At 43.5% G+C, this 15,167-nt stretch overlaps 1 long non-coding RNA gene across 1 annotated transcript; it reads right to left on the bottom strand.

The window, feature by feature from the left end:
- Positions 1-2,198: 2,198 nt before the first annotated feature.
- LOC116150977 (uncharacterized) lies at positions 2,199-10,044 on the bottom strand. Its single transcript, XR_004134815.2, has 3 exons — positions 9,848-10,044; positions 4,405-4,470; positions 2,199-2,566 (listed from the first exon to the last, which is right to left on the bottom strand). It is a non-coding gene; the product is annotated as an uncharacterized LOC116150977 (long non-coding RNA).
- Positions 10,045-15,167: the final 5,123 nt, after the last annotated feature.

Genomic DNA, 15,167 nt, shown 5'->3' with positions numbered 1-15,167 from the left:
CCTACAACAGTTGACCCTGCAGTGAAAATTCAATAAATTCTACGGGGTCTGCATCCAAGTTACTCCAATATCTTCTCTTACTTCAGAAGATACTAGGGGAGGAGGAGGGTATAGCTCAGTGGTAGAGCGCATGCTTAGCATGCACGAGGTCCTGGGTTCAATCCCCAGTACCTCCATTAAAAAAATAAAATAAATAAATAAACTTAATTACCACCAAAAAAAATTATTTTAAAAGAAGATACTAGGAAGAATCCTCTGCTACATGTCAGCTGTTTTAGATCAGAAATACGACTTTAAAAATTTAAAAGCACTTGAGTCAGGAGCGAAGTATCCATCATACATTTTCTCTCCCTTTTTCTCACTTCCATAAATATCTGCTGTCAGAATGCTAGCAAGGCCATTTGAATGAGGCAAGTTTCTTAAAAATCGTGAAGAAAAATAAGACCATCTTTACAACTCAATATCCTCTTTTGAAGTAGTTCTTTGCTGCCTTTCTTTTTTCTTCAGGCTCTTGAATCTTAAAGTTAAGTCATTTTGAAAGCACTTAAGATGGAGAGAGTTATATCAACATATTGTCAGCAGGGCAGCCAAAATGTGTTTGGATCAAATCAATCTAGCCAATTTCCAATTTCCTGACTACTACAGAATCCCAAATAGAAATATTCCCTAGTTTTTCAGTCAAGAGGTCATGGATGAACGTTCGTAGGTTTCGACACATCATTAACAATTTTCAAACTGAGGCTGACCATCTGCTTTGATCTTGAAAAACCTTTAAATCACATCATTAAAAAGAGCAGCACACAGTGCTGCAATAATAGGAATAGAGCCAATATAAGACCCACCAAATGACGAAATTCCCAAATTAAGATGGTCTTAAGGCTTACTGGGGGTACTGGGGGCTTTCGGGACAGAAAGGATATGACTTTTGGAGACCCACAGCTATGGAAAAATGATCAATTTGTGACCATGAAATACTGGAGTCCTACTAAGAGAGAATCTCTTCTGCCTAGAAAATCTGCTCTAAGGTAGGGTTTAGTATGGGAAATTTTGATCTTGAAGAAAATTGGATTCATGTTAATTCGTCTCTTTGGGTAAATAATTTCCTGTTTTTATTTCCCTATTTTAAAAGATCATATGAATGTCTCCTTTATATGATAGTATTGTGAAAGCAAAGTGTTTCTGAAGCTAATAAAAACATATTAACCCAATTACTCAGCCATAAAAAAGAATAAAATATTGACATTTGCAGCAACATGGGTGGACCTAGAGGATATGCTTAGTGAAATAAGTCAGGCAGAGAAAGACAAATACTATATGATATCACTTATTTGTGGAATCTAAACAATAATACAAATGAATCTATATACAAAACAGCAACAGACTCACAGACATAGAAAACAAACTAATGGTTACCAAAGGGAAGAGGGAGGGAAGGAGGGACAAATTAGGAGCATGGGATTAACAGATACAAACTAACACACATAAAATAGATAAACAATAAGGATTTACTGTATAGCATAAGGAGTTATACTCAACATCTTGTAATAATCTATAATGGAATATAATCTTCAAAAATACTGAATCACTGTGCTGTGTACCTGAAACTAACACAATATCATAAATCAACTATACCTCAATTTAAAAAGCTAATAAGTTAACCCAAGAAAGGTTTGTGTTAGGCCTTTCTGTGCAAATGCTTTTACATATCTCTGTTAGCGAGTACAGAAACCACTCCGTGATTCTATGAGAGGGAGCTATTTTTCAAAAATACACACAAGGCAGTCGGCAGACCCATCTGACCAATCTTTTGGTCCTTTGCTCCTTTTTTTTTTTTTAGCACCAGGAACATTGTTGCTGTAGAACACCTCTCTCAGACACTTCCAGCCAGGAATATGGTGTTAAACCTTGGACTGATGCACTATAAAGCTATGAAAGTAGACTCACTGCTTTTATCTTCTTCATATTAAAATTTTTTAAGCTATCAGGGATTTAAAGGAATGTGGCTGAGTATCTTCTGCCCTTTTGCCTCACTCACTGAAGAGTAGTATTTGCAGGAAATGTGTATCATTCACACTGTTGATGGCATGATAAAGTGACTTAATCCTTCCAGAGAACAATTTGACAACATGTAATGAGCCATATTGGACCACAGAAGACTGCCAGAGAGAAATATATATTATCAAATTGTTCTCCGGAAAGATTAAGTCACTTTATCATGCCATCAACAGTATGAACATGCCTGATTTCTTTGCAGTCCTGCTCATGGTGAAGTCGCTTCTTGGTTTTATCTTCACAACCTGAAAATTACCAGCAAAATTCCTGCCCCCAAGTCGCCACCTACAGGGGAAAAGCCACCTTTACATGAATCCATGCTTTGCACCACTTAGCAGTTTTGGAGAGCTGCAGTATTTCCCAACCTTTTTAAAAATCCCAAGGTAAACTTACTTGAATCCAAGTCCTGCAGGATAGGATATTACCCAATACCTTATGGCAAAAATATAATCAATGGAGGAAAGATTGGAGAAGCCACAATTCATGTGAACTCTTCATGGTGGCCCACGGAGCACTGACAGAGAGAAAGAGGTACAAAGTCAAAAGCGGATGAAATGGTTTTAAAAATAAGACAACTGTATGTTGATGATTTTCAGCCTGAACAGCATGTGAGATTTACACAGCTGGATTCACGGGCCCTCGTGACCTGTGTAATAACAATTCCAGACACCGATATGGTCAACACATTTTTTTCATGCCTGCAGCAAATTTCTGTAGAAATTCCATGTAGAAAGTCCATATAGAAACTCTATAGAGTCACTATTTATTTAGTTAGATATCCTCCTCACCCACCCTGGGAATTTGTGTTTTCCAATTTTTTTTTCTTTTGAAAGAGCACTACACTTTCCACAAGAGTACCACTGCCACTGTGTACTACTGATGAAAATCTTTGCACAGATCTTTAAAAAAATTATTTCTTCAAAATATTTTACCATGTCAAAGGGTAGGAATATGTTTATCTGCCTCATCACATACTGTCAAATTGTTCCCTGGAAAGATTAAGTCACTTTGTCATGCCACTAGCAGTATGAACATGCCTGGTTTCCTTGCAGCCCTGCTCTTGTTGAGTCCTCATTTTGGTTTCTGCCACCTTTGTTAGTATATAATGGCAACTTAATGTGGCTTTAATTTGCACTTAATTTTTATGCAGGCTGAAGCGCCAGCCAACCCTGACAGAGATAGTCAACCCCCTATTCAAAGTCTCCAAGCTGAATGTTTTATTTGCATCTCAATCTTAATTTCCATTACCCGCAACCCTCACGCCCCAAACCTGCCCCCTACTCAAACTGGCTCCCCTCACCCAGTGACTCCCATCTCCCTAAAAAGAGCCACCCTTGCCCAGGTGCTCAGGCTCAAAGCCAGGTGTTCTTTCTCCCCTCCGCTAGGACTCAGTCCTTCAGCAAGCCCTTCTGACTCTGCCTTTACCAGACATTCCAAATCCAGTGCCTTCTTCACGGCTACTCCCCAGGTCCATGCCACCATCGTCTCTGACCTGGATTACTGCACCAGGTCCCCACCAGTCTCCTTCTATCCTTGCCTCCTTAGCATCTAAGCTACCCAGTGGTCAAAATGATTTTTTAAAAAATCTGAACTCAGATGGTGTCACTCCTCTGTTCAAAGCCCTCCAGCAGCTCTCCCTCACGCTTTGAACAAAACCGAAACTGCTTTCCCTCCAAAACAACCCCTGCCCACCTCTTTCAACCCATCTTGTACCCTTCTTCCCAAGTGCCCTTGTCCTCCCCATCCCAGTCACATTGGCCTTGCTTACTGTTCCTCAAACGCATCAGGTTCACTCCTCAGAGCCTCTGCCCTGGTACTTGGCTCTGGCTGAAGTGCTCTCCACCCCCACGCACCCCACCAAGCTCTTCTCATGCCTGGTTCCTTATCATTTTTCAGATCTGGCTCAGAGAAGCCTTCCCTGATCACTATCTTATATAGCACTGCTCCCACCCCTGTCGTGTTGTAGTGTATCACCTCGTCTTATTTTCACTCTAACCCTGAAAGGATCAAATGATCATGTGTATTTGTTAACCAGCTTTTTGTCTGCCCCACCCCCAGCCCCAGTCTGTAAGTTCCATGAGGGCAGGGGCTGTATTTGTAGGGTTCACCAGTTTATCTTCAGAGCCTAGAACAAGACCTGACGCATCGTAGGAACCTAACATAAAATCCTACCTGAAACTGAGAATTTACTCATCAACTACATTGAAAAGATGCTCGTCTCATATTGAAAATACTAATAGTCACACCTGGAGACAGAGAGTGACATGCTAACGCAGACTTGCTTGTTCTCTCAGGGCTCCTAGAGCTACTAACATTAATCCGTGAATGTGGAGATCCCTCAAGGGTACCTACCGTGCAGCTCCTCCGTTTAAGACACTTTGGGGGCTACAGTGATGAGTTACCCTCAAACAACTGAATCTAGAAAGAAAAAGAAATGAAGACAATTAACTGCAATCTGGGGAAGAAAATGGTTAGAAGCACAGGATGCTTCGGGCCACAGAGAAAGGACAATGGGTTTAACACTCTTCCTCATGAAATGAGCGTCAGAACACCTGGGAATAGACTTCAGTGGTTTTCCAATACGCTCGCCCTGCTCCCTTCAAGAGTGGTGGGATGTGCATAGTCACAATTGATTGTAGTTGTCACAGTCACTGCTGGCACTGGGTGAGCAGGGGGCCAGAGTTGCTAAACATCCTGCAGTGCCTGGACAGATCTACACGGTGAAGACCTCCCACCCCCAATGCCAGCACAGTCTGGCCCAGACCTGTCCCTCTAGAACATATGGAGTGCTTTCTGGGACTTCCAGATTAACCTTTTTATTTGTTTGTTTGTTTTTCATTTCAGAATAACCTTTTTAACACGTTACTTTTTATGTTGTCATTTCTGAGTTTCTTTTTTTCCCCTTGAATTCTTTTCATCATTTTGACCCAAGTCCTACACACAAATGTTGCAGCAAAAAGAAAACCTGAGTCCAAGTGGAGGATGAAGACTAGCTGTAAGGCCCACCAGACTATCTCTTTAGGACCCGAGCAGAGCGGGTTTCGAAACCCCAGCCCAGAGGAAAGGTACTACATGCGGATAATGCTCAGTTCCTGGCCATTAATGCTTCCCCAGTGAGGTCCACAGCCTTCCTGTGTGTTGAGATTATTCGCATTTCAGAGTCGGTTCTAGGGCAGGTCCGACAACTCCCTAATTACACGGGAAGACAAGAAGCTAATCCTGAATTGGAATCTTCCCCAGTGGGGCTTGTTTCCCTAGAGGAGGGGTCTGGGGCCCACAGGGTCAAGTACATGGTCCCAGGATGTAGGGGGCGTGACCCCAGCTAAAGGGGCCAGCACCACACAGCTCTGCCTTCCGCAGGTGAAACACAGACCTAGCCTTCTGGCATTTCAACAGAAGCTGGAAATCCTGATTTTTATTGAGCTCTTTCGGTTTTTCAATGTTGGTCCCTAATTCAGTTGCTTTCTCAAATATTGTACAGGCTGAGGCACATCCATCTAGGGCTGAACTTGACCCCAGGCCCCTAACTTGCTCCTTCTGCTTGGTTGCATGTACCTGGTGCTCCCCAAAGGTTCAAGAAATTCAAAAACAAGAGCTAAATATGCTGACAGCTGGGCAAGGTTCTCAAGAAAGAGTGAGGCAGGGACAGGCTCAGGGACCCAGGCAGGGCACACCAAGGGATTAGTACTGGCTTTGCCGTGCTCTTCTTTGCTCAGAAATTCTTCACATCTCCCTCTTTCTTACTGCATCAAGTCACAAGTTCCTTTCAAGGCTCTCCAAAACATGGCCCCACCCCACCTCACCAGCCTCATAGTTCATCATGCTCTGTGTCCATCCCCCATTCTAGTTGGGCTGGTCTCCCTTGAGTTCCTCCAAACACATTAATCCCCTCCCTCCCTATGTCCTGTCTCCCTCTGGATGTCCCATCTGCCCTACAAAGCCTTGTTCACATCGCATCTCTTTTATGAAAACTCGTCTGTGACATTAAACAGTAAAATGCTTTCAAGCTCAAGGGCTGGGGTCAACCAGATCTTGGTTCAAATCTCATCTCTGCCATTAACCAGCTAAGTGATTTACCTAATCTCTTTGAACATCAGAAGATAACGATGCCTACCTCACAGAATATTTGAAGGTTTAAGGGAAATGATGCAAGTTAAATATTTAACACCTATAAGTGCTCAATTAATGTGAGCCCTTATTACTATTATGATTGATCTTCTCCGGTAAGTGGTCCAGATCTCACACTGTCACTTCTGAACAAAGCACTACTGGATTCCATGTGGTCCATGTCTGCTCAGACTGTGCCCCAGGCATTAGTCTACCTCGGCCTCCAGCTTGGTTTAAAGCTTCTTCAAGTTCTAGGAGCATGTTGGTTATAACAGAACTGACACAGACCCAAGTGGACACTAAGTCAGGGAGATGCACAAATAACATCACCCCGGCTCTGAAATAGCTCAGCAAAAGTCCCTCTCTAGCAAATGCAGAGCGCGTGCTGGGAAGACAAATATGTAGCCATTCCCTGTGGCAGAGAGCTGCTTCGGCATTTAAAACAAGTCTCTCTCTCTGTCTGTCTCTGTCACACACACACACACACACACACACACACACACACACACACACACACGCCGCCGCCACCACCTTCACATTCCCCAATCTCTATGCCTCACTTTCCCTTCTGATGCTGAAGGTGACACATGAAGTCAGTCAAAGGCCACTCTCTGATGGAGAACCAAGACAAATGGGCCACCCTGCAGGTGTGATCTTTGCCTGGGACTACATGGAAAGCCCATGACCCACCACAGGAGACAAGATGGTCTCTGCTGGTTCTGCCCCCTTCCCTCAATGTCCCTCCACCTCCAGTCAGCCCCACCTATCCTCTGATACGCATAATAGCTGGGGTCCCCTGGGCACCCATGCCAGCAGGCCTATTCCACTAGCCACTTTTCTCTGTGCTTAACATGAATCAAAGTGAAAATAAATTCCTTCATGTACATTACTCCATGCTTCCACTTACCCCATGCTTTGAGTGACTCCCTCCCAAACAAAGAAACAGGGCACAGAAAAAATGTGACTACTAGAATGCCACATCCTTTAAAAAAGCAAACAAAAAACCCAGAACTGGAGAGATCCCAACTATATTATCCCCAAGAGTGGTTCTCTCAGCATGAAGACTGAGCCCTATCCATCATGCTGCTCAAGTGTACAGTCTTTCAACAGCATGAAGTTCCAAAGTTAGACCAGAGGCAGGTAGGAAAACAGCCCCAAACTGGTATAATCTTTGAGACCTTATTCTCAATTTAGAAAACACACAGAGAAAATGAAAAGGTCCAAAGGGTAACCAGTCCTCATGCTGGAACCCAGTATTCCCAATACAAATCACTCCCTGGAGTTAGCAGCATTCAAAAGTTCCCCCCGTAGCAGTTGGCTTTAAATAAAATCGTAAAAAGCAGGAGACCAAATGTAAGGAAGACACACGCGGGTCCCAAAAACCAAGACCACCTGATTGTCCTGCATTTGGAGAAGGCAGTTTCTCCTCCAGCATGGGCCTCTGCAACTTGCTTCTTCCTTGGCCCTGTTGCCCCCCAATCCAAGCTCAGGACCCTGTGCCCCGTGCCCTGTGGGTGAGCCCTGCTGTCCCAGTCAGGCTGGAAAGGACTTTATTCCACCCGCACTGTAAACCTCAAGGGAGACTCTTGACAAATCCCTGAAGCCAAGGACCGGGTCACAGGGTGGGCAGGGACGGGGGATCCCTGCTGACGATTAATTGGATGAGTGCACAGGAGCAGGGGGGAAGCAGAGCGCCCTGCCCTTGACGTGTGGACCGAACAGGAGAGGGCACCTTCAGTTCGCATTAGCAGGATGCTACTGCCAGCGTACCCCAGGGGAATGCCTCCAGTGACCTCGGCTGGAGCAGCGGCCAAAGTGAGCCCTTGAGTGGGTGCCAGAGCGCCCCCTAGTGCGGCGCCATGGCCGGGGGAGGTGCGGCAAGGTCTAGGGTGAAGGGAGAGGACCAGGGGAAGAGCTCAGGCGCATCTCTGGAAACACTGACTCTGCAGGGGCAGGCGGGGCGACCTGGGTCTCCTGCGCATCCCCTCCCAAATCCCCGCCAAGGTCCGACGTGGCCCTATCTGCAGGCACCCAGCTCCTGTAGGCCAGGGCGGCCAGCCGGCCGAGACGCAGCGGGACGTGGCTGCTGCTCTGCGAGCAGAGCGGAGGGCATTTACCCAGAGCCTGAGGAACCGCTGCGTCTCCGCTCTGGTCTCCGCGGGGGTAGCCGGACTGCCGCCGCCGCTGCCTCTTTCCAGTCGCCGTAATCTCAACCAGCAAAGCTCCCAGTCACTCCCTGCGACTGTGGCCTGCGAGGCCAGCTGTTGAATGGCTCGCTTCGAGCGCACGGGGCGCAGAAGCGTCCCCACCGCATCCAAGTCGGCGACGCAGGCGCGCGCCCCAGTGCCAACGCCCCGTGCGCCCCTCGCCCCGCTGCGGCCCTGGCGAGCTCGCGCAGCCGCCTCCCGGCTGCCCGCTCCCGCTCGTGGCTCCCAGCTCCAGGCTGCGGGGCTCGCCCGCCGGCCCGCCCGCTCCCCTCGGTGGGCTCTTGCCAAGCCAATTGCCTCCCCTTGCGGGCTCCGCCCCCCTCACTGCCATCCCTCAACTCGCCCTCAGGACCAATGGCAACAATGGACTAGTCCCGCCCCTTCGATTCCCCCGGGGCCAATCGCCTTCTCATGAGGACCCATTCAAGTAACCCCGCCCCTCTCGTGCGGCAGAGCCTGAGCCAAAGTTTATCCCACTGCGCGGTTGCTCCTGACGATTGCAAGGCTTTGCCCAGGCTCCCCCCACCCTCCACCCCTGCACGAAATTATAGTGATTTAGAGGCTGCAACTCACCTGGTCTGCCGACCTCCACGCGACCTATTTACTTTGAATAAACTAGTATAAGAAAGTGAACGAGAGAGGTTTTGTTCTCCACCTCATTCCTAAGGCAGCACTGCTGAGAAATGTACACCCACTTGGCCAGGACTTACACATCACAGGGTCAACATGAACCTCGAAGGTCATCGACTGGCTCTATCACCTCACTGATTGTTTTTGCTTTTGGTTTTTGGCTTTGTTTTCCCACGTACAGGGTCCCTGCCCTCTTGTCTGGACAACTTCCAGTAACGGACTCACTGGCTCCACTGACTGCCGCTTGCGTGTCTGCCTCATGGCTTAAGGCTGAGTGAAACTGGCCCCCTGGTAACTTCATGCAAAGCCAACTTCCCCATGGTGGGCCAACAATTTGACAAGTCTTCTAGCCCCACAATTCTTCCAGACTCTATGGCTCCAAAGACTTAGATTCAAGTCTCTGCTTTGAGTTTAAGCCAATTCCTTTGTATCTTTCAAAAGTGGAAGGTGGGAACCCCCATCCCCCCAACCCCAAGGCACAGACCCTTCTGCACGGTCATGTCCCTTGTCCAGACACTAGACTCTTCTACTGGAGCTCCCTAAGGATGGCATTTGCTTTCTTGACTGCCATATCACATGGCTGATGCATATTAGATTTACTGTTAACTCTCTCCAGAGTGATTTCTCACTGCTGTCACTATCACAAGGCTCTGTTTTCTACCTGATTAGCTGGTAAATGTCATTGAGTTTTGTTTGATGGGGGATGCTAATTTCACTCTCTTCTATCAAGACCTTTTTGCCTGCTCATTCTGTCCTAAATATCTCTCCATCTCTGCTTGCTACCAGTGCCTTGCTCAGGCCCTCAACCTCTTTGCACAATTGCTAAAGAGCCTCCTAACCCGGCCTCTTACCTGTAGACTTGCACCTTCCTGGCTGGTCTCCTGAAGCTCCTCTCCTCATCCATTTTACACCAGAAGCCAGAGTTGCCGCTAAACACAAATATAAGCGTGTTACCACACTTCAATTTCAAAGCCCAGCCCAGCTTCGAATCCTTTTCTACTTCCTTTCCGCCCTCCTTTGCTTTCAGTATAAGATCCAAAACCCATGGCAAAGCATATAAAACCCTCGGTGATCTGGCCTCACCTGCCCAGCCTCATTTCCAGCCCTTCCACGTACACTGCAGCGCACTCTATACTTTGGGTCAACTGAACACCCTGTTGTTTCTCAAATGAGCCATGGTCTCCAACACTATTATGCCTTTGATACAAAGTCTGGAATAACCTGTTCCCTACCCTCCTAATCCTGACTTACAACACACTGATGTATTTTTTTTAATTGAAGTATAGTTGATTTACAATATTGTGCTAGTTTCAGGTGTACAGCAAAGTGATTCAGTTATACATATATACATATATATTCTTTTTCAGATCTTTTCTATTATAATTACTATCAGATATTGAATATAGTTCCCTATGCTATACAGTAAGTCCTTGTTGTCTATTTTATATGTAATAGTTTGTACCAGCTAATCCCAAACTCCTAGTATATCCCTCCCCACTTCAGTAACCAAAAGTTTGTTTTCTATGTCTCTGAGTCTGTTTCTGTTTTGTAAATAAGTTCATTTGTATCTTTTTTTTTTAGATTCCACCTATAAGTGATATCATATGATGTTTGTCTTTCTTTGACTTACTTCACTTAGTATGATAATCTCTAGGTCCATCCATGCTGCTGCAAATGGCAATATTTCATTCCTTTTATGGCTGAGGAATATTCCATTGTGTATATATATATATATATATATATATATAACATATAATACTATATATATACATCATATCTTCTTTATCCACTCATCTGTTGATGGACACAGGTTGCTTCCATGTCTTGGCTATTGTAAATCACATTGATATATTTTATTCATTCATTGAACACATGTATCCTGAGCACCTACTATATGTCAAGTATGGGGGCTATAAACATGTGATTTAATAAAAATTTTATTTGATCCCTCCATCAGGTGCTTCTGAGTGGAATGTAACAATCCTACTTCCATTCACATTGCTACATAGATATCAGGCCACTGACTAGAATGATTGGTTTAGACTTTATTTCATCCAAATAACTGAAGAGTTGGGGAAACTGAGACTGGGATTTTCTTCCTTGCTGTGTATCATTAACTCATATTCAGGTTCACTCGATTAAGTCTGGCAGTTTGAAGGCCAGAGGTTATGGTCCTTTTCCTTCATGTTTACTTTAACTTAAAAAAACTCAACTTGTCAAAGTCTTCTGTGCATGTGTGAGTATGTGTTTATTGTGAGTGTGTTGGGTCATTTTGCCTTGTTATTTTTCTTTGTTATCATCAGGATAAATCAAACCAAGGCGTCGTACACCTCCAACTTACCCAATGTTATATGTCAATTATATCTCAATAAAAATATATAAACAATAAGATCAGGACAGCAATTTGTAACATACTATAGGCATTCATGTTTCTGGGTCTGAAGAAAAAGCAGCTGAACAGGACTGTAGTAAAAATGAATAAACTGGAATCACACAATTACAGAACTTCAGTGTTAAAAGGGACTTTTAAGTTAATGTAATCAAACCCCACCCTAGATGCTAGAACTACTGTGCGGGCAGTTTTTCAAGTTCTTTACAGAGTCCTTAGCTCCCTGGCCTCTGAAAGCAGGCTTTGTTCTTACTGTTAAAATATATGGCTTTGCCCAGCTAAGTGCTTTGCGGGGTACCCGGAATGCTTCTTTGTCCATTTTTTCCCTCTAGGGTGAGATGTGCCCTCAGGACCTCCTCTTTCAAACTGCAAATCCCACTTGGAAGATCCACATGGTAACATTTATTAATTATTCACACTTAGCATAAGGAAAGCAGCATAATTTAATAGGAAAAAAAAATTTTAGGTACCTGTACCAAATAGCAGTTTTCAAAGTGTTTTCACTTATTTTGTCATATTTGATCCTCATGGTAACTTGAGTAAATATCTTGATTTCCATCTTACAGGGGAGGAAGCTAAGACTCATCTAAGTCAAATCATTCCTCAGGGTATTCGAATTCCAGCTCTGCTATTAACCTTGGGCAAGTGATCATGCCACTGTAGGCCTTAGTTTCCCCGTCAATAAAATCAAATGAGATGCTTTCCAAGGGGCCTTTCAGCTCTGTCTCTGATCCCTCTACTCCTGCTGACTGAGATCAGGGCACTGGGCATTTCATGGTGGCAGGAAATAATTTTGTCACTAGAGGTACATTCTGAAAAGGACAAGCCCCGGAGGAATGCTAAAGCAAACCGCATGAAAGCAGTGAATACTAGAAGGCAGGCAATCTGAAAAAGGAAAGACAAGGGACCCTGAACTCCAAAGTCACCTACTCCCTAGCTCTGTAATACAACCACTGCAATGGCAGTTGTGAACTCAACGTTCCAACTTCTTTGCTTTAATGATTGAAGAATCTCCTAAGCAAACCTTAATTAAAGTCTGCTTTGGCAAACTATTTTATCATATTCAGACAATAATTACCACAATAAATTACATAAAGAAATCTATTGTGTGTCTCCCGCTTATTCCATATAGCAAAACGGCTGATAAGAAATTGCAGCCAAAGGAAGTCATTTAGAAGGAAAACCAACAGGCAAATGGATGCATTCTAATAATTTACGCAAGTCCAACAGTGACACATTCCCCCTCCCCCGCTCACCACTTACTGAGGACTGGAGGAGCACTGAGACACAGCTAATATAATGGCTATGCGTTTGCTTAATCTTACCACGCAAATACAGGCTTTACGCCTAATATAAAAGGAATTTAAAATGCCAGGTGAGAAGTGGTGATCTTTAAACTGGTTGGGCAAGAAGCTGAAAGCTAATTCCTAAGATGATAAGCTACTTAATAGTCTGTTCTTTTTGGAGTGATTAAAACCATGTTTAATTACACTAGAATCAGTTTTGGCTTACAGGCATCTAATCACTTTTTCAGTAAATGGCCCTAAAGTCAGAATAAATAACACTAACCTACTTCACTGAGTTCTTGCAAGGATTAATTAATTGATTTTCAAGGGTTTCAGAAGTTTTATAAAACAGTGGCCTGGGAATCAGGAGACCTAAATTTAGTCCAGACTTCCTCTAATGTGAGCTATAGTGATGGATTAACTTCTCTGGGACTTGGTTTCTCCATCTGTAAAATGAGGGGAAATTGGACTAGGTAATCTCTATACTTTACGTCTAACATCATAATACTCTAGGGCTCGCCATCATTATATCCTTGTTATTTTTTCTGGACTCTAAAACAGCAATAATCTACTTTTGGCCTTCTGGTTTTCCTAAAATTGAATTCCTGGAAAAACTTCCAAAATGTCCAGCCATCCCCCAGACACAGTCACTTAGGCATACCGATCCCAACAAAACTGTCCAAATATGAATAGAGCAAAAATATAATAAACAGAAAGAAGGAAAAGATAGAATCTAGACTTTCATAGTCATGAAGAAGTAAGCAGAAGCCATTTCTTAGTAACTGCAGACCCATACTTTTTCCTTCCCAACTTTTCTTCCATGCTCTTCTTTTCCAAGGATTTTATTACTCTTCTCTAAAGTGAATCTGGGCCCTCATTACCAGCTCTAAAAACTCCGTGACTATTTATAAGAGGACTTGAGAAGAGATGCCTTTAAAGGAAAATGACATTATATGGAGAGGAAGAAAAGCAAAATACAAAATTGTATGTACAATAGAATCTCAAGTAGGCTGGAAAATAGTGCATATGCTGAAGACGGGATGGCCACTTACCAAAAGGTTAACAGGCTGGTCTTTAGCTGGCAGGACCCAGAGTTAAATTTTCCCCTTCACTCTAGCTTTTTGTTTTTTTACATTTTTTTTTACACTTCATAAGCATATATTATATTTGTTAAAGATATATGTATGGGGGGAGGATATAGCTCAAGTGGTAGAGCTGCATGCTTAGCATGCAGGGTCCTGGGTTCAATCCCTAGTCCATCCTCTAAAAACAAACAAATAAATAAATAAACCTAATTACCTCCCCGACCCCCACCAAATTTTTTTAAAAATTAAATTAAAAAAAGATATATATATATGTAGTTTGTCTTTAACACAAAAAAGAAGAGTGACTTCTTTTTCTAGGCAGCATAGAGTAGTGGTTAAAATGGTGGGGTTTAGAGTCAGATTGCTGGAATTTGACTCAAGCAGTACTTACCATGTGTGACCTTGGCCAAGTTATTCAACCTCTCTGAGACTCAGTTTCCCCTCTATACAATGGCAGTAATACTAATAAAGGACCTACCTCATAGAGTTACTCTGCAGATTAAATAAGCTACTCTATGTAAGTCCTTAGAGTAACACCTGGTACATTATAAGCACCCAATATTAGCCATCATTTAAAATGTTAAACATTTTTTGTAAATATAATGTTTGCATGTGGTTTAAAAATAGTACAGAAGGTTTGAAAATAAAAAGTAAAATGAAAAAGTAGGAATAATTTTCCCCTCTTTAACCCTCAGCCTCACTCCTAGAAGCAGTCACTGTTAACAGCTTCTTGTGCATCCTTCCAGAAATTTTAAGGGCAAATGCAAACATATACCCTCTTTTAAACACACACACACGCACACACACACACACACACGAGCAGGCACACGCAGAATCATGGCATTGGCATACATACTGCTTTTCACCTTGGTTTTTCACTTGATCTCTTTTGGAGCTATTTCCATAGCAGAACATCTAGATCTACCCCTTTTTTATTGTGGTAAAAGACGCATAATATAAAATTTACTGTCTTAACCACTTTTAAGGGTACAGTTCAATAGCATTACGTATACTCACATTGTTTGTGACATGTCTAGAAATTTTTCATCTCACAAATCTGAAACTCGGTACCCATTAAACAACTCTCCTTCCCCACTGCCCCCACTGCCCAGCCTCTGGTAATGACCATTCTACTTTCTGTTTCTGTGAATTTAGATACCTCATAGAAGTAGAATCACACAGCACTTGTCTTTTTGTGACTGGCTTATTTCCCTTAGCATAATGCCCTCAAAGTTCATCAATGTTGTAGTGTGTGACAGGTTTTCCTTCCTTTTTAAGGCTGAATAATATTCCTTTGTATGTATAGGTCACATTTTGTTTATCCATCCATCAATCAGTGGATATTTGGGTTGCTTCCACCTCCTGACTATTGTGAATAGTGCTGCTATAAACATGGGCATACAAATATCTC

The sequence above is a fragment of the Camelus dromedarius genome, chromosome X (genome assembly GCF_036321535.1).
Source record: "Camelus dromedarius isolate mCamDro1 chromosome X, mCamDro1.pat, whole genome shotgun sequence".
In the NCBI taxonomy this organism is placed as follows: Eukaryota; Metazoa; Chordata; class Mammalia; order Artiodactyla; family Camelidae; genus Camelus; species Camelus dromedarius.
The sequence above is the reverse complement of the archived record's forward strand: the minus strand, read 5'-3'. Positions and strand labels throughout refer to the sequence as shown.